At 46.1% G+C, this 19,542-nt stretch overlaps 1 protein-coding gene across 2 annotated transcripts in view; it reads left to right on the plus strand.

Moving 5' to 3' along the window:
• The window catches only part of NTM (neurotrimin), a 931,513-nt gene that overhangs the window by 504,611 nt on the left and 407,360 nt on the right, over positions 1 to 19,542 (plus strand). The gene's annotated exons all lie outside the window — the stretch shown is intronic.

The following is a 19,542-nucleotide window of genomic DNA, read 5'->3' on the forward strand; positions in this document are numbered from 1 at the left end:
GATCTTTCCTACAAGCCTTGACAACAACCAAGGCAGAGCCAATGTTGGCTAGCAGCTGTCCTTCCACTTTTCTAGCAAGGAGGAGGGGACTCTCCCGGATCCCTGGGGCCTGGGCGTCCCTGGCGACGGCTCCCGAGGCTGTTTGCATCTGTCCTCCCTGATGACACTGAGAGCCCTTGTTTGCGAAGTGCCTACTGGGGGCTGGGCTCTTTCGTGTCCAGGGTCCCATTTAGTCCTCCTGATAAGCCTGTACCTGGGCACTGTTCTTTCCAGTTTATGACTTGACAGCCTAAGCCTGAGGTGGTCAGATCACTTGCCCAAAGCCAATGAGCTGGTCAAATCCACACCAATATAACTCTAAAGCCCCTGATTTTTCTACCACTTTGCACTGGGGTCCTCATATCAACTTCCCACCTATTATTAACTCACCCCAATTTAGCCCCTGTGCCTTGTATTTCTCCCCACTTCTGCTTCAAGGCTGTAGGTGGAGACCAGAACCATCTCCTTGCAGGCCTCCCTTTATCTCCCCGGCAACATTCCATCCAGGCCTGCCTCCCCTTTGACCGGCCGGAAACCAAGCTACTGATGTCCTGTAGGGGATCGCTTTCTTCTTCGGTGAAAGATACAGCCTCTGCCCTCAGTGATTTTGCAAACAGTTAATAGCCAACATTTATCCTTTAATACTGATGCTTCTACTCTTCCTTCTGGGGTGAGCTGCACGGTGGCTGAGGCTTGCGGGATCCAGGGAAGTTTGTCTTCATAGGCTGGTAGGAGATCTGTGGTTACCACCTGACAACACAGAAGAATTCAGTTTGCAGGTTACTAACATGCAGGGAATACTGGTGAGACATGGACCCTTTTTTTCCAAGTGCCAGAGAGAAACTGATTTTGCTTCTGATGTGTCAACATCTGTGCATCCATGGCAGTGCACATTAAATGAGGCATTCATCCGCACGGGCCTCCTGGTGTCAGGGACCGCATTCCACTGCAGATGAGAGAGGCCCAAGTTCCCAGACTTCACTGTGGCGCACGGAGCCCGGAGCCGGGCAGGTTCCGTGAGGACCAGCTGCCTGATGGCACCGGTACCCAGGCCCCTCTTATCTTTCCTCTCTGCAGTCTTTAGCCTCAGCCTCTTGTCCCCGTGGTTGAGAGACGGTGGCTTCACCTCACCCTCACTTTGGTTTCTAGGCAGGAAGAAGGGGAAGTTGGAAGGGGGAAGAAGTGTTGCCAGAACGAGGCAACAAAACTGTCCTAGAAGTCTCTGGGAGGTTTCCATTCTTGGACTACTGGCCAGGGCCTCACCATGTGCTGCCCGTCTGATGCTAGGGGAACTGGGAAAGGCAGTTTTTAGTTAGACCCACAGGTACCCTAAACCACCTCGAGATGTTGAGAGAAGAAGATGGGGAGGACACATTCTTGGTGGATAACTTCCTGTGGCTGCCACTGTCAGATCCCTTCTATGTGGACTTTTCTAGCGCAGGGAAGGAGCCATTGGAAGGAAGCTCTTAAGTTCCATCTGCCCTTAAAGACAGAGGTCTCCATGGCCCCTCACATTGTCTGATACCAGGGCCTCTGCTTCTTGTCTGCCAGCCCATCCGTCCCTCACTCACTGCTGCTCAAGGCTTCTGTGTTGTTTTACTGCAGTTTTTACAGCTAGGGAAGAGTTATTAATATTGTCTATTATATAAAGAATTTGTAGTGGTAAGAGAGCAATTAAAATATGATAATAGTGGGTGGAATCGTTCAAACTGGATCATGCCTCTACCCTTTTTTAGAAGCTCCAGTGAATCCCCAGTTGCAACAAAATGTAACCCAAACTCTCTATCAAGCCACGTGGGGTCCGTCAGCTTCCCCTCCCACCATTCCTCAGACACAAACGATTTCTCACTTTTTCTTAAACAAGCCATGATTTTTAAAATCTCCGTTTCTTTGTTCTTTCTGATCTTTGCCCGAAATAAATTGATCTCTCTTCTCCAATTGGTAACTTACTGCCTACCCTACAAAACCCAATTCTTCTGCTAAGTGCTCTCCAAGTCCTTTGATCCTTATGTCCAAAATTTCACACTCACTAGATATCACTACCTTAGCTCCCATCACACTGTTAGTAATTTGTTTACATACCTGTCCCCTCCACTAAGTTATGAGCTGCTGGAATGTAGGCACAAGCTTTTATACACCAATGTAGCACTTGTATCTAGGGTAGTATTTGCTACATTGTAGTTACTTATTAGGTCATTAGAATAACACCATTCCAGGCACTTTGTATCAAGGAGGTACTATTTTTGTCAGCCCCATTTTACAGATGGGAAAACTGAGGCAGGAGAGGGTAACTTGCCACATTCATACACAAGTCAAAGAGGCATGATTGGAGCTCCAGTGCCTGCACTTTTAGTCATCCCTCAACACTGCTTTCCAGTAGAATATTTGATGAAAGAATGAATGAGACCATAGATATTGTCCAGCCTGTTCTGGAAAGGGCATCTCACACTGCAAAGAAATGTGTAGTTCATCCCCTCCAGCTTATGACTCACTTTTCACCTATCTGCTGGCCCAGGTCTCCTGCCTTAAGCAGTGAGCCTGGCACAGGTTGGGGCTGCCCTGCTGGGGTTCAGGCCCAGATTCAGTCCCTTCAGGCTAAAGGCCACATTACAGCATCTTGACAGGGTTCCTCGGTGGTGCCCGTTCTCTCTCTCCTGCCCCTCATTCTCTCTCTCTCTGTCCCCCTTGCCTTCCGCTTCCCTGTCACAGATGTAAAATCTGTGCAGCCGTCTCTGATGCTTCTAACCACAGGCATTCAGGAACAGTCTCGCTCCAAATCCTGCCTCCTATTTTCATATTTCCTGTGGCGTTTTATAGAAATAGCAGAACAATTGCTCATCCACAGGGGGTAAAGGGAGTAGGGTTTTATATAATCAAATGTTAAAGTGACAAAGTTTTCCATCCAGTGGGGGAAGCAGAGGGAGGGACGATGGGATGGGTATGGTCCAGGGATGAAGGAAGAGCCTGGACCGTGTGTCCGTGATGCAGGCTCCAGCTTGAATCCACTTTGTATCTGTGACGCAGACGGTGGATGCAATGTGTGCCTTGGGTTCTGCCTCTCCTTCCAATGAGGTTTAGCATCACCTCCAGGAGGTGAGTCTCTGCCAAAGGCTGCTTGGAGCCACCTGTTTCCAGAGCGACCTCTGCATCTTAGACGCGCTGATGCTTTATTTCCATCTCCTGCATTGGCTGAAGAGAAAAAAGATAGTGGTTCATCTCCTTAGCCAGATGAGGGACAGAGACCAAAAATGTCTGTCTGTAGCAAGCAGGCTCGGTGTTTCCCATAAACACACGTTTCCATGAAAACCAAACAAAGGAAGACCAAAGAAAGGCCAGACACGTCCCGTCCCCACATTTAAATGAACCCTGTGTCCTCGTTCCTTGCCAGGGCGGGGAGCAGAGGACGCGGGCTGCTGTCTGCACCCAGCCCCGCGCCCGGCCGGCTCCACCACTGCCTGCTTCCCGCACACACCGCTGCACACGGACAGGCTCTCCGGCCGTTTGTTCTTTGATGTGCGCTAAGTGAGACATAATTACCCACTTTGTCACATTGCATGTGACTTTGACGGCCCAGTGTGTGGGCTTTTAAGAAACTACATTAGAACGTCTTCGAGGCGAACCAGTGTTCCTTTGGGGATGGTCTCAGGGTTTCTACATGGTTCCAAACAACAGAACACAAGAGCTGGTGCCTCCGGTGAGGAGAAGATGCTTCTCCCGGCACCCCCGCTCCGCCCCCCACGTGGCCCACCGCCTACACGGAGGTGGAGAGGCAGGAAAAGAAGGAGGGAGTGGGGCAGGGAGAGAGAGGCACATCCAGAAGACTTCAGCAAAGACGACGGGGAAGGATGGAAAGGAACACAAGCGGGTCAGAGCGCACTGTGATTTGCCTCTTTTGTGTGATGAGTTGTTTCCAAAACCAAGGCTGGATGTCCCTGCAGGAACCCTCTCCCTCCACCTTCGGAAACATCCTACTTAAGCATGCGGTTAGTCTCTTTCCCAGATCCCTCCTACTCCTCATCTCATTTCTCTTGCTCACAAAGGCTCCTTCCCAGGTATGCAAAGCTCCTCCCTCCTGCAGCAGTGCTCACCTCCCTCCACCAGGACCCCCCTTCCTGACCCAGTTCCCTTCTCTAAAGGCAGGCGCCTGGCCCTTCTGAGATAGCGCCCTCATGTGCATGTGGACACACACACGTGCACACACACACTCGCACACACACACACACCCCACCCCTGACCCTCAGAGCCGTCCCTTCTTTGTGGAGACACACACTATAGCCCCTGGAAACAGAGCTTCTGAAACACAATTTGCGCCTGTAAATGCTGCAAGGGATCAGGCAGTGAGTTTCCTTAAATGTGACGCCTGCTCATTAGTGCAATTAATTGGCATTGCTGCGCTAATCGTAAGGCAGCCTGCCTATAATAAGCGCGGCAGCAGCATGCTGCGTGCAGCGGGGAAGCAGAGGTGGGATCTGAGCCCTGGGCAGTGTTTACACTGGAGGATACAGGAAATCCATAAGCATTCTCAGTTTTTGTAAAGCAGGGTTGCACTATTGGGTTTATATTAGCAATTTTCAATCATCTTTTGTTAGCGCCCGATTGATCTTCTGTCCATTTCCTTAATGTATTAATGCATAATAATCTGAAGAAATTTCAACCCTGGTCAGCTGACTGTAAAAAAATCATCACCACCCAACTGCTTATTCAGAAGCTCTGAATCCCTCATGCAAACCCCTTTGGATGGGAACAGACACACGCTGAATGAAATGAAGTTTCTCTGAAGTGAAGTGGACTGAGGGTCCCTACCAATCGTGTGTGTCTCTGGCTGGACCCCTTTTGGCCATGGGATGGCAGGTCTCAGGGAATTTGGGGAATCATTCATACAGTCTTTCATCCTGGCCTCATTCTAGGCAAGTACTTCACTGAGCCAATGGTGCAGATGAATTCCAACTCCAATCTGGCCTAATTGTATGAACACGACTCAACTGGGTAAGGCCTGTAGGCCTCCATTTCCTCACCTATAAAATGAGAATATTAACCTAGATGACCTATACAGGTCTTTTCAGCTCTAAAGTAAATTGGTTTAATCAAAAGACATAGACCTTCCTAACAACGGGCTTCTCTTCTTGTAGGGAAGATACCACATATTTATACCCACTTAGAGCACAAGGCAATATGTTGTCCATGCTAGAGAAGATATAAAATCTAACAGGCATCCAGAGGAGGGAGACATTTCTCAGTGAGGTGACCAGAGGGGACTGCCTGGAAGAGGGGTCATCTGAGGTACATCTTGAGGAGTGAGAGCTTCATCGGCAGAGAAGCAGCGGAGGGTGGGACTTGCCACGTGATGGTAACACTGCACTCCCGGGAAGGGAGAAGGGGGATCTGGAAGGCATGGAGTCTTGAATTCCAAAGAAAACGGCCATTTCAAGAAGGAGGAGAGTGTCTCTGGGGGCCAAGGGCTTCCAGGAGATGAGAGAGGCTGACCGTTGTGTCCTGAACCAACGTGGCTACAGATAACAGGCCTCCTGTCCTCCTGCCGGGTCCTGCTGGGCCTGACAATGGTCACCTGTGAAACGGCCCGCCATGGTCTTCGTGGCAGAGCTGCATTCACGCTCCCCACGCCTGTGGTGTCTGTAAATCCTGCTTATTGTTCTGTGTACAACAGATGCTGCTTTTCCAGACGCTCAGAGCTGACGCAGCAGGAGATAAACGGCGGCTGCTCCGTTGCTCGGACGTCCTGGACGGCCTTCCTTTCCTTTCGGTCCACAGTCTTCCACGGGGCCCCTTCTTGACAAGTTCTGGTGCTCACGTCGTCTGCTCCTGAGTTGTAGGAGCCCTTTCATCCCTCGTAAATTATCCCCCTTACCCTGCCAGAGTTCTCCCCACTCTCCCTGTGAGCCAGGCCATAGTGGGTATTCCACAAGGAGGGAGGGTGGATCCTTGCTTTTATTAAACTGCAGTTGAGTAAAATGAGTCTTGAATTTGGAGTTAGAAGATTGGATTTGAGACCTAGATCTTCCATATTCTACCCTGAGAACCTTGTCAGCTTCCTTCTCAAATGTGAGCTTTGATTGACTCATTTGTCAAATGGGGGCAGTGGTTCTGCCGGACAAGGTGTTTGAGAGAGAATCAGATTACATGACAAAAGGTCGTTTATTTCGTAAATGCACCATTTTGATTTCTACTGTGGTTATTACAACTGTGCAGAGAGAGATAATCTTTATCATTTTAATAAGTTCATCAGCCATTCCACAAAAGAAGTAATACATCTGATTTTAAATTATGTGTACATATGACACAGCTGCTCTCAGGCAGTGTGTAATTTCCTTTACTGTCAGGCAATCCTGGCCGACCTGTAACTTAAGTCAGGCACACGGAGCTTTTTCACCTGCTCTTCTCCATGCATTTCCTACTGGTTATGGAACTCCTTCGGTGCCTTTAGGGGACACCTGGCTGCGTGGCTGTGGTGAAGGGTTACCACGTCCTGCTCTCTCGGTGGCTGCAGTCAGCTGCTGGAGGGAAGCAGAGGGCCTTGGGCGTCCAAGCTCAGTTTGCCCTCCTCTCAACAAGCGATCCCATTGTGGACAGGTCCGATAGAGAGTGCTTGGTCCTTGTCCTGGACTGCCAGTGGCACTCAGGCCAGCCCATGCCCTCAAGGAGCGAGAGCGTCCTTCCCCCGACAGGGGTCCACAGCAGGGGCCCGGCCTGCCTGAGCCCACAGGGTCAGCACTTTGCTTCCAGGTGGAAGGAAGCTTCTCTCCTGCCTCTGCTACTCCTTCCCTGGGAACAGTCTCACATGCCCTTTCTCTCCCCTGGGGCAGAGCTCCAGCATCCTTTTTAGAACTTAGGGTCACTTTGCACCATTGAGCTCTCTGTTGGAGGATTCTTCCTTGACTGAAGGGATACAGGGAGGCAGAAAAGGCCAAGAGCATCAGAGAAGGACAGCATATTTGCTCGAAATTGAAGATGTGGCCAGTGTGGTCTTGGTTATTTGTAGGGATTCCTATAGGGTTAGGAGGTTTAAAAATATGCCCTTGTGCATCAGTTGCTTTGAGGGCCCTTTGAATCACATCCCTGCTGGCCTAAAATATATTTGAAAGTGAGAACACGGAGGAGGAGGGGGGAGCAGAAGCCCACTCATGCAGATACAGGGACATAAATGACTCAGTTTCCTTCTCCACAAAGAAGATAATGACGCTGGTTGCTTTGCTGGCAGGTTAGCTAGTGCGTGGGTGCTGTGTTAGTTAATGTCATAAAGAAGTGCAAAAGCATACAAACTTTAGAAGCACTCTGGTGCGGTACGATTCTTGGTGCACGAACCAGCCTGTGTATGCCAGTATTTATAAGAGTGAGGGAGTAAGAGAAAGCTGTCAGCAGAAAGCAGAATATGTGTGTACACAGCAGAAAGCAGAATATGTGTGTGTACCAGTTCAAGGCTGAGTAAAGGAGTCTAAACAGAGTGACATCCTTATAAGGTTAACACAGTTTTCTTGATGAAATGCCAATGTGATACTTCGGATGCTTTGGGCTGCAAGTAATTGAACCCTTACTAACAGGGGCTTAGAAAATTAGGACATCAAAGAAACCTGGAGGTAGGATGTCCGAAAGCTCAGTGACAGTGTCTGGGATCCAGAATCTCACAGGTGATCTCCATCATGCTTGAGACATGGGGTCTTCATTCCATGGATGGGAGGTGGCTGCATGTCTCCAGCCCTCACACCGTTACCTGGCTGTGATCAAAGGCAGGAGCGAAGGAGGCTGGAAGAGGGCACCTGTGCCTTTTTGGTGAGGGCAGGATGCTCAGCCCAGCTGCTGGGCATGTGGCCAGCCGTAGCTGCAAAAGACACGGGACAGTGAATTGCTGACCTTTTTAGCCTCTATTGCGGGAGGGCAGGCTCTGCCAGTAGAAAAGAAAGGAGGGGAGAAAAAGAGGATTTTTATGTAGATTTCAGCACCTAGTGTCTTTGGGAGCAATGGGCTTGTAGATAAAGACCTGCGATTTGTTGGGAAATATTCACTCTGTGGACACCTGAGATGATGCTGCAGTTGCCCGTTAACTGCCAGCAATCTGCTCGCCTATGTTCCTTTGCAGTCTCCGCCTCCCTGTGTGTTCAGGCTATAAGGCTTTGGCTTTGCCGTGCCTTCTCCCACCCATGGATCGTCCCCAGCAACAGACCCTCCTGGACGTGTATATGGCGCCTGCCGTGTCGACTGGATCCCTCTGGTGTACCCCTTCCACGAAACAGAGAGTACGCGAATGAGGGCCAGGGGACCCCCAGTAGCTTTGCAGTCTTGTGGGTTGACTAGCCCTGCAAACCTGGATATGGTATCAATACAATGTGTGTATAGTGGCCCTGAAAATCAGTATGAACCCCTGCTTGGGCCTGACAGAAATGGGGCAGTTCTATTGAAAAGCCAGGCAGAAGGTCTAAGGAGAAATTAGGCCCCTGCCTAACCAGGGGCTCCCATCTGCTTGCACCCTTCTCTTCCAAAGGAAGGACCAGTTGTGTTTGTTCAGAACCAACTGGCCGCCCTTCCTTCCCTCCCCCAGTTGCAGACCAGAGGCAGCTGCTGCAGAGGTTTCCTCTCCCTCAGACCCAAGCAGCCAATGGATGTTGTTCCTGCCCCTCACTCTTTCCTGATGCATTTTTCATCATTAAAGGGAAAATGTCATTTTGGTGACAGATGTTAGTATGATTGGTGTCAGGAATGAATCTTCCGTTCTCTGTCAGCCTTGCTTCACACAATCCTAAGACAATGTTCTGTTAAAAGGCCACTTCCATTTCCAACTCAAGCAGTGGGTGAGAAGGGCAGGCTTCGGCTGTGACAGATGGGCTCCGTCAGGGCTGGAGCTGTGCAGGGCAGCACGGCGGGAGCCTGACCCTTCCAGCACCAGCAGAGCCTGAGGAGGCCTCTCGGGGAAACCCATGCCTTATTTCTGCCTGAATTCTGTTGGGAACATAGTCTGATAAAATGGAGACCTGCAGCTCTATTTGGTGACAAAGTTTCAGGGATAGATTTGCCATCATCGGTGGTGTATAGAGTGATATAAATCCGAACCCTTATATTGAAAAGCTGACCTAGAAATGGAAAATTCTGTTTTCTTTCAATAAAAATGTGAGCCAGCCTCTCTAGATGTTCTCCTAAGTACAGATCTGAGCCTTGAGTGAGCTAGCGGTAGTGATGTGTTCTACCTCTATAGCATGCCTCATCTGATGCTCTACATAAAGCAACCTTTCAGAACTCATTTAGAGCTCAGTTTCCTCAAGCTGAAATAAAGAAAATGGTACCCAGGCTCTCCCTCTCAATGACTGAGATGCTGATCCAATTCGACGGATGTTTATTGAACTCACACTCAGGGCCACACACTTGGCTCAGCCTGGGAAGATACAAAAATGAGCAAGAAGTGGTACCTGTCTTCAGAGAGCTTCTAGCCTTGTAGGTGAGATCAGACAAATAGGCAGTCGACTATAATACAAAAATATGTATAAGAAGTTCAATATTTTGTAATATATCTCTCTGAAATATATGCTTATATAACCAAAAAAGGTTTGATTCTAACCAATGAAGGAGAGGGACAGAGGGGCATCAGTGAAAGTAATATTTTATGAAGAAAATGGAATTTTAACTGGTTATTGAGGTCTGAATGGGATTTAGAAATCTGTGGATGGAAGAGAAGGGACCCCGCAGACGGGAAGTTTGAGCAAATACTTAGACTGGGAGATGCAGAGGGTCTGAACAGTCCCAGGATGGTGGATGAGGGTCAGAGTAGGGCCACAGAGGCTGAGGCTAGACAGTTAGGCTGGCATATTTCTAAGAGCCTTGATGACCAAACTTGGGAATTTGAACTATAAAGCAGGCGAGCCATTGAATTTTCCTGAACAGGTAAAGGACATTACTGAGCTATGCTTTAGAAAGATAAAGCTGGTTTCTGTGTATGGAATTATTTATGTCAGGAGTTATCTAATTTATCTGATCCAAGTCTCATTAAGAAAATATTTTGTAATGCCTTTATTTCCATGACAATTAAATTTGTAGATAAAAGAAGCTACCCATATACCTACTTGAAAAAAATGACCTATTTAATGTCCTAACTGGATCTATAAGAAACATAAATAGAAAATGATTGATAATCAAGTAAGTGTAAAATAAATCTTTAGGCACAACTACACCATAGGATGTAATGAAGTGTGGAAGCTTGTGTCTGTATATAGAATCCCCATGAATGTGATGGCTCTGTTGCAGACTGATACAGGGCTGTAGAACTGGTGACTCGACTACGCTGAGCTTTACCATTGGTCATGAGGTCTTTGAAACTAGTAAACAATCCTTGGTGAGGATCTGAACAAATCAAAGCACAATCTTCCCTTAGCTGACAGGTAGTTGCATTCCTGAAGGATTAGTGAATATTAAAACCTTGCGAAGATATTTTGTGTTGATGCATCAAATGGAGTACAGTTTAGGCTTAGATATAAAAAAATCACTCACCTAAATGTGAGGCAGGTATTCGACAACGGTAACAATATCATGTGCATTGCTGAGTGTCTAGCCTCCCCGGCCCCCGTGCACTGAGTGGCTGGCATGTCTCTGAAATTACAGTGACAACCAACCTCCCCCCAGGAGTCTACCCTGCCCCTGTAAGAAGCACAGGTTTAGGGACAGGCTGGAGGCAGAGAGCTAAGATTTAAGTAAAATAGTAGAGAAAAGAAACAAGGGGAGCCTACATGGAGCCCAGAAAGGAGGAAAAATGTAGGAGACACGCCTACCCAAGGGAGATAAGCGGTATCAGCGGTGAGGTTTAAAGCTCTATGCAAATATTGCTGCTGTTAGAGTTGTATGTCATTATGTTCACTTCCAGAAAGGAAATCTGAAGCCCTGAAAAAATGCAGTGACTCTTGCAAAGACATAGAACAGGTCAGGAATTGCATTAGACACCAAATGCCTATGGCCTACATTTTCACTATAATTACGATGCAGAGGAGCTTCTACTCAGCGTGGAGAATTGTAAGCAGAGAACTAGAGCAGAGTCAATACAAAGATGGAAACGACTTTTGGAAATTGTCAAATTCCGAGTGCTCTACTTAGCACCTCATTATTTTATGGAATGCCTGGAAAACTCCACCATTCCAAAGATGAAGATTCTCCAATCCATCCACTTCTGTGTGTGCTTAGGTCTCTACACATTCATCAGTTACATTTGAGACAAAGGAAAGAGATAATTACAAGGAGAGGTTTTTCAAGATATTAAAGTTTAACAGGATTCTTGGCATTTGTGTCTTGTCAATTTCCATGTACTTATGCTCAATTCCCAGAATTCAGAGTCAGTTGTACCTGTTAATGCTTAAAGATGATATCCTTGGAAAATAATTTATAAGACCGTTTTTCAAAATTTTCAGGTTCAAACCAAGCACCCTGGCTAATAGTCTGATTATTATTAATGTTATTCTTGGATGGAGTGATAGGAGGTCATAAACTGGATGTTGGGATTAGAGTGGATTTTTTATGAGAGTGTGGTGAGCTAGCTTTCCCACGAGCAGAATGGTGTACTGAAAATATTTATATAACCTGATGTGTAAATGTCTCCTATTTTGGTTTGATAAATAACAGGAACATGGGAACGGTACTTCAGTTCCCTAGAACTCTACTGTGTCTTGGAAGAAAGAAAGGGGTCTGGTAGAGGTACCTGTGCGTGGAGACGGGAAGTGGAAGTCGGGGGTCAGATGTGGAGGAAATAGCCAAGGGAGTGGAGGGTAAGAACAGAAGGCAGTCCATCTAATTCTCCCTCAAGGCTGAAGGGGGCTTTCCCCCTGCTCAGGGTTCCTTGTTCACACAAATGACACACACCTTTTCTTGCATCATTTCAAAAATACTCCTACCAAGTGTACACAACTGTTCTAGAATGGGCTTCTGTAAGGTGTGCAGGGGGAAAGGCGAGCATAATTCCATTATCCCCAGCAACGTGGACAATAAAATTACTGCGTACATGAGAATATGACATTAAAAAGGTCACCCCAGGTCATATCAATTCAGATGTCCTCCTTAGGTGTTTTGGATAGTGGTCATTTTGCATGGGACTCATACTTCAAAGGTTAGAGATATACATCAGACACCCCTAACCTAATAAACCAGAATGGGTCTGTCACCCATTAATTTATCCAAGCCTTCCTTTATCCTATTTAGATATTATTTTTTGCCGGTATAACCTTTTATACAGACATGCTTATTTTTATCCTTAAACTGCCATCTTTCAATTTCTCAGAATTCTTCTTATTTCTAGCTAGAGATTGTTTATCAAGTGTGTGTACACCCTATCCGTACACTTTGTGAATACCAAATGTTCATCTTAATATTCATTCATTTGGAAATCCCTGCCCTGCCAGAAAATAATTTTAATTTTTGAACTTTCCCCAGCTGTACTTAAATTCAACAAATATTTATCAAAAACCTATTATGTGCCAGGCATTGTGTGAGGCTTCGGGGGTATAAGAGACTAGGAAAGAAGTTAAACTCTTACAAGTATTACGAATGTTAGACGTACCAATGCAGTGGGCATCTACCTAATTGAATGGAATAGTTATGTTCTTTACGAGGAAGTTAGAACTTGGAAGGATGAATAGAACTTAACCTGAAAAATGTGGGGACAGTATTCTTGACAGGAAGGCAGCCTGTGCAAAGGCCCCAAGCTGAAAAAGAGGAACCTTTGAGGGATTAAAATAATCATCAATTAAAATAAAAAGTGGCATGGCTCGATAAAGGAAGAGTTAACAAGAGAAAAAGGTGAAAACAAACCAGGCCACATCATGAAGGCTCAGAAACCACATAAAGCATTTGGGGCTTTATTCAAATTCCTGTGTGGAACCACTAAAGACTGAATCAGGAAGGGAGTGACATGGTCAGGTTTTCAGAAAAACTTAATTTGAAAGTGGAGCTTGAAATAGATCTGGTAAAAGCAGATGGAAGAAATCCCTGTAAGAGGGAGTCTCATGATTCCAAAGAAGAAAATAAGAAGAGATGGTGGCTCAGGCCAAGGTAAGGCCATGGGGGTTGGGAAAAGCGACTGGACATGAAATGTTTTGGGTGAAGAACCCAGGAGAGAAAGAAATGTAGAATCACAGGGGAGAGGGCCATGGGGGAGGGACAGAGGAGATTAGAAATGAGTCCTGATTCCTGACTCAGAAACTGGGCACATGAAGTTCCTGGATGCTTTGTGAGCTGTAATGATAAATACTATGAGTAACATTTGAAGAATTTATACACAGTAATTTTGAGTAAAGGGAATGTTTCTTTGTTTCTATGTTTCCAATATTCTTCTAACAGTTTTCATAAAATGTTAGGCCCAACATTTCTTTTTTGGCAAAAATTCCTGATCCCTGCCAACAATAATCTATATTATCGTACTCCAAAATGTGCTGTAAGGACCGTAGCTTGGGAGCCACTGGCCATGACTGTTTCCAACATCGTTTCCCTGGTTACCCATGTGGAGACTGTACCACACGCTAGGTACTTCTCTGGGTACTTTACATCTGCCATCTCATCTAGCCTCACACAGCAAAGGTTTGGGGCAGCCCATATTCCTATTTAACAGAGGAGAAAACTGAGGCTCTGAGAGGTAAGAAAATTATCAAAGGTCAAATTATCAATTATCAAAATTATTAAAAGGTCAAGCTGGCCACTTGTGGAGCTTGGACCGAAAGTCAGAGCCATTAACCCCACCATCCACACTCCTCCGTCCACTCCCTGTCACCACTCCTATCCCACTGCCCAGCGTCCAGCATCAAAAAGTACATTTTCCATGATCTTTCCTCAAATATGTTACATTGCATTTGCCCACTTCACTGCACGCTCCCATAACTTTGTGGATTATTTATAGCTCATCCAGGTCAACTGAAGATTTAATTACTTAAGGGAACTTAATGTCTTCTTCAAACTTGGGAGAATCCTCTCTGAATTCCCTTTGGCAGATCATTGATAGAAATATTGCATTTGGTTTGTCCCAGCAACTCTCCCTTGGAGATTCTGGTACTAATACTTCTCCATATAGAAACATGTCAATCTATCCTGATTTGTGTCTTAGCTTTAAGCTAATTCTCTGCTTTTGAAAAAAAAGTCTCCTCATTACCCACTTTCTTTTTAAGGCATCTTTGGTCCTAAAACCTTGTGGACACTCCCGTGAAAGCTTAGGTGAATTATTTTCATATGTTGTCCATGTTCACATGTCCGCTCACAACATTTTCCCTGCTCTCCCTTCCCCAGATTCAGAGCTACCTGAGCCCCATCTAAGTCCACTTTGCCAGGCCACTCCCCAGTGGCTCTGACTGTCTCATCGCCTGCAGCACCACTTGTAGCTTTCTGGTACCCTAGATGAAGAAAGCGTACACAAGGTTCAGGGAAATCATTCCTTTCTAGGAGGGAAAGCCCACATCAACTCCCAGGTTGGCAGGGATGTGATGCTATATCTGCAGCCTCCATTGCTTTGTCCCGAAAGGCCCTGAACTCCCAAAGGCAAATGCATAACGAGGGACAGACATGGGAAAAGCCAGGGAGATGCATAAGCATGTAGAAATGTGTTCAGTCATTTCTTCAATTTATAAGATTCAATAAAGTAACGAATAAAGATGCTTTGAATACAGAGGATTTATTTTCCAGCTGAAGACACTGGGAGGATTGAGTAGTGTCTTTTTTTTTGATATTTATTTATTTATTTGGTTGTACCAGGTCTTAGTTGCAGCAGGCGGGCTCCTTAGTTGCAGCTCCAGGGCTCCTTTAGTTGAGGCATGCGGACTCATCAGTTGTGGCATGCAAACTCTTAGTTGCAGCATGCATGTGGGATCTAGTTCCCTGACCAGGGATCAAACCCAGGCCCCCTGCATTGGGAGTGCGGAGTCTTATCCACTGCGCCACCAGGGAAGTCCCTGTGTCGTGTCTTTCATCTAACTTGATGGTGACAGAAGTAAAAAAAAAAAAAAAAAGGAAGTGGGATGGTTTGTGTGTTAGTTAGAAATACAAAGAAACATGGGTTCTACAGGCAGTACACATGTAAAGCCTTCCACAAGGAAACAGTTGAGAATGGGTTTGGTCCTCTTAAAAATGTGTGGGATACCTTCCCATCTGCCCACCTGCCCCTCAACTCTGCCCTATATTTCTCCTACCCAAATCCATCAAGGACTGCATCCCTCTCTCCATCACCACCCCTCTCCAGGCCCTGCGAGGCAAACGGTGAACATTTATATGTCTAACTCAGGGACCGACACCTTTAGAAACCTCAGGGTGAGTTATTTTAGTCTCAACCAGCTCCCACTTCTTGAGAAAATTAACTTAGCTTGAACACGAATCCATCTGATGAGGTGTTTACCTTTAATCCACACATTACACTAGTAAAGTGATTTGATGCACGTGTGTGTGTGTGTGTGTGTGTGCATGTGCATGTGCGCGTTGTTGCAGAAATGCTGTGAATGTGTTAAAATCATTGCAAAATAACATCCCAGAATTTCAGCTGGGACCACATTTAGAATAAAAAATATTGATTGATTTCAGGGATAGCACAGATCAGTTCTACCCAATTACATACTCACTGCCCCTTCTAAAGCTGTGTGACTTGGGGATTATTTCACAGCTTTTAGTCTTTTACATACAACTGCCATTATAAAATGTTCTTTGTGACACATAAAATTATATATACATATACACACACGTGCGCACGCACACACACACACACACACACACACACACAGAATCTGCTATATATCTTAAGTGGCTTCTCCTAAGAAACTCAGGAGAGACAGACAAAAACACAGCAGAATGAGTCTACGATATGAAGTCTAAAAGAAAAAATAATCACTAACAGAAAGGAAAGAGAATGAGAGGGAATTTCAAAATAGAATGAAGAGGTTGGAGAGAGAGAGACACAGAGATAGAACACACAATAAAGTCCTTACCGAAGAGGTGGGGAAAATAGGCCCCCAGAAAGTCCAAGGACACAGAATATAAAACCTACTAGTCTAGTTGACCTCTAAAGCCCTTTCAACCATGATATTCTAATCATCTAGTCTTAAATGGATGGCTGAAATATCCTCTTTATGGCTGGATGCCTAGCACAGACTATGATCTAGACAGCCATGTCCCGGCTAGGCTTTAGGGGAAGAGTCCCAAAAGGGCAATTAATTTAGATTTAATGGGATGGTTACTGTAAGTTTAAATAAATGCCAGTTAAATATTAACAGCCTATTTATTGAAGATTAACATTGCTGGTTGCATTGTGGGATTTTCTTTTCCTTAAAGAAATCCTTTATCAGAAGACTTTTAATCATTGTGGCTCTTCCATCGCCTGACTTAGGTCCAGTGCAGCTCATTAATTACTTTGTGCCACAGTTTTCTGAGTTTTGAAGTGGACACCTTGGTGAATGGGAACAGTGGAAGGACAGGGTGAGGAGGGCTATTTCTCTATAGGAGGAACCAATGAGCAGATGTGAAGATACACTGCTTCTGAGAAGAGTGTTGAGAAGCATTAAAACCATCGACTGAGAGTTGGAAGAGGACTAGGAGGTCATTTAATCCAAACTCCTCACTTAGAAGGAAAGTGGAAGTGATTTGGGGAACTCCATGCAGCCAATAAGTGACAGATTGTGGGCCCAATGCAGTGCCCTTGACCCCAGCCCTCTATGGGCTGTCATCTTACTGTAGAACAGTACTTTCAGCTTTCAAAAGTGCATTAGCCCATTTGGATGTATTAGACACTAGATCTTCTCAAAGGTCCACATATCATGGAGATGTTGGTTCTTTTGAAAACAAAGAAGCTAAAAAATCAAAAAAAAAAAAAAAAAAAAAAAAAGCAAGTGACTTATTTAATGATGGCCTGAGTTAAGACTCTGGTTTATAAAATGATATTTACGAACCACCACCTCCAGTAAGAAGTATAACTGAACCCGTAAGTTTTTGAGCAAATTTCTGTCTCGTTAAGTTTTACCTCTTCTGCTGTTGCTCCTGGCTGGGGAGAAAATGCAGAAAATTCAGAGAAAAGGTTAAAGAGAGACATGAGTAAAAGGCGATTGATTAAGGAGAAAGGCATGGGGCTGGGCTGGGGAGGAAAGCCAAGTTCCTCTAATGGTACATTTGGGGTTTAAGCTCCAAGTTTGGCGTTGCCGGTTACCATCCAGAGGCTCTTTCTCTGTGAGAAGCCACTACTGACTCTAGTTGGGCTGCATCTTGCAAACCTTGGCATTGGAGTCTGGCTGATCCTGCAGCACAGCCCTGGGATGCTCAAGGGTAGAAACTGGGAGCCATGAGGCCAGCAATGCATGTTAGTATCCAGTAACTAGTGTAAATCTGGACCTGGGGATGGGTAGGGGGGCTTTGGACTCCACCACCAGGCCCACGGGAGCAAAGGCGGGCCCAAGTTCCATGAAGGTGGTCAGAGGCGCTGCTCATTTCCTGCTGAGATGGAGGCGTCTTGTCTTTTTCTCAGGTTGTTTGGCTACTTTTCAGGTATATGTGGGAGCATGGCAGACAAAAGTTTCCAGGCTGCCACACAAAGAGGAAGCCCCATCCTCTTTCTCAAGCTCAGGCTGTTTCCCACAGGCCTGGATCCTGTGTGCTTTTCAAGACACTGGGGTGGGAACTGGAGGGTCACCTTCTTCCTGCCCTGGTTTGAAGGCTAAGCTACTTCCCTTTCTGACCACATCTCAGCGTGAAGTTTCTGTTCTGTCCCTGGGATGAAACCCCTCAGGATGTGCACAGGGATGGTGTTCACAGGCCTGGCACTTAGAGGGCTGCTCTTGGGTTCTCGGGACAAATATCACACCTACACCCCTTCTGAAGGAGGCAAGCACATGCACTGGCCTCCTTGCAGTCCCCACGCAGAAGCCCAGCAGCTCACCTCTGTCCGTCAAGAGTCTCATAGCATCCTCACACCACCCTCCGTGCTATGATATGTACCATTCTTATCACTAGTTCACAAACAAGCTTATTGCCCCAAGGTCACACAGCTAGTGACGGAGGAGATGATGTCTGACTTCTGGTCTGTCTGAGTCCAAAGCCCCTGGTCATTCTTAATTGATAAATATGCACTGAATGAATCAATGAATGCATGAACACAGGATGAGGAAGCAGTTAGAGCTTTCCAATCAGAGCACTTCAGACGTCCCCACTCTTAATTTAACAGAGCACCGTCTGTGACTATAAAAGGCAGCTGCGTCCCAGGCTCCTTGCGGTCCCCGGTTGTATACATTCCATCCTGTCTGCAACTAGATTCCCGCCCACACCATCTGCCCGGTCGGTCAGCTCCTTCTCACTATTAAGTCCCAGTTTAAAGTCATTTCCTTAGGGAAACGTCTCCTGATTGTCCTGATTCCAAGAGAACCTTCTATCATGTATGTTCTTCCAGTTTCTCACGGTGCTTATCAGCATCGTATCTACAGTTTTGTAAAGTTCTTGCTTTAATATTTGTCTCCCCTGCCAGTGTCCTTAATGAGGGTTAGATGCACAATGGTTTTTGTTTTTGTCTCTCTTGCCCACCACTGGAATCCACCACCTAGCGCATAGCTGGCAGTTAGTGTGCACTGAAAACTTGTTTGTTGAGTAGATGAATTTCTTCCCTACATTTTTAAATCCTTGAGAATATCCCGCCGCCCCTCCCCCCCCGCCTCTTTAAATGACTCTTAGGAAACCATGGTCAGTGGCTGGAAATCTGGACACACAGTGCCTGGAAATCAACTGTTCCCAACGGGGAGGCACATCCCAGCTTGTTGTTCTTGGCGACAAGAATGTTCTTAGGGACTTCCCAGGGAGCGCTGGGTTGAGTTCATTACAACTTCAACCTTCCTGGATGTAAATGCAAATAGAACCATTGACAACCCCAACAGCACTAGATTGTAAGCAAATTGAGGGCAGGACAACGTCTTTCATCTTTGTTATCTCTAACTTCCAACAGTTCCTGGCTCATACGAGGCACTCAAAGTCTGCTTGTCAAAGTTTACTGGCTGACATTGAATTCAGTTGAATAACTGGACACCCAGAGGCATCAGTACTGGGCAGTAATATTAACACTTCTGTGTTAATATAACCACTTCTGTGGTTCTCTCTCTTGCCGCAGCTGTAGCAGCCAAAGGAGATATTTTGTCATTTGGCTCTTAAGCAGTGTCCTTACCTGCCAGGTATAGTGGAGAGAACACACGAGCAGGGATTCTAGTCCTGATTTACGAGTTGTTAACTTTATTCCTATGATAATGGATCCTCTCTCCTGGGTTCACTCCTCCCACTTTTGAAATGAGTGGGTTATACATCTTTCAATGTCCCCGCTGACCATATCATTCTGTGATTCTGGGAATCCCGGGTCTTATTATGACCCCAAACCTAGATATGGAGAGAGGCTTCTCTAAAGACCCCTGGCTCTTGTGATGTTCCCCTTTGGGTATCTGGCCTTTGCTTTGATGGTACTTTGACTTTGCTCATTTGCCCTGCTTTTCTTTACTTTTCTGTCTACCTGCCAATTATCCTGATCACCCCTCC

The sequence above is a fragment of the Balaenoptera acutorostrata genome, chromosome 9, assembly GCF_949987535.1.
Source record: "Balaenoptera acutorostrata chromosome 9, mBalAcu1.1, whole genome shotgun sequence".
In the NCBI taxonomy this organism is placed as follows: domain Eukaryota; kingdom Metazoa; phylum Chordata; class Mammalia; order Artiodactyla; family Balaenopteridae; genus Balaenoptera; species Balaenoptera acutorostrata.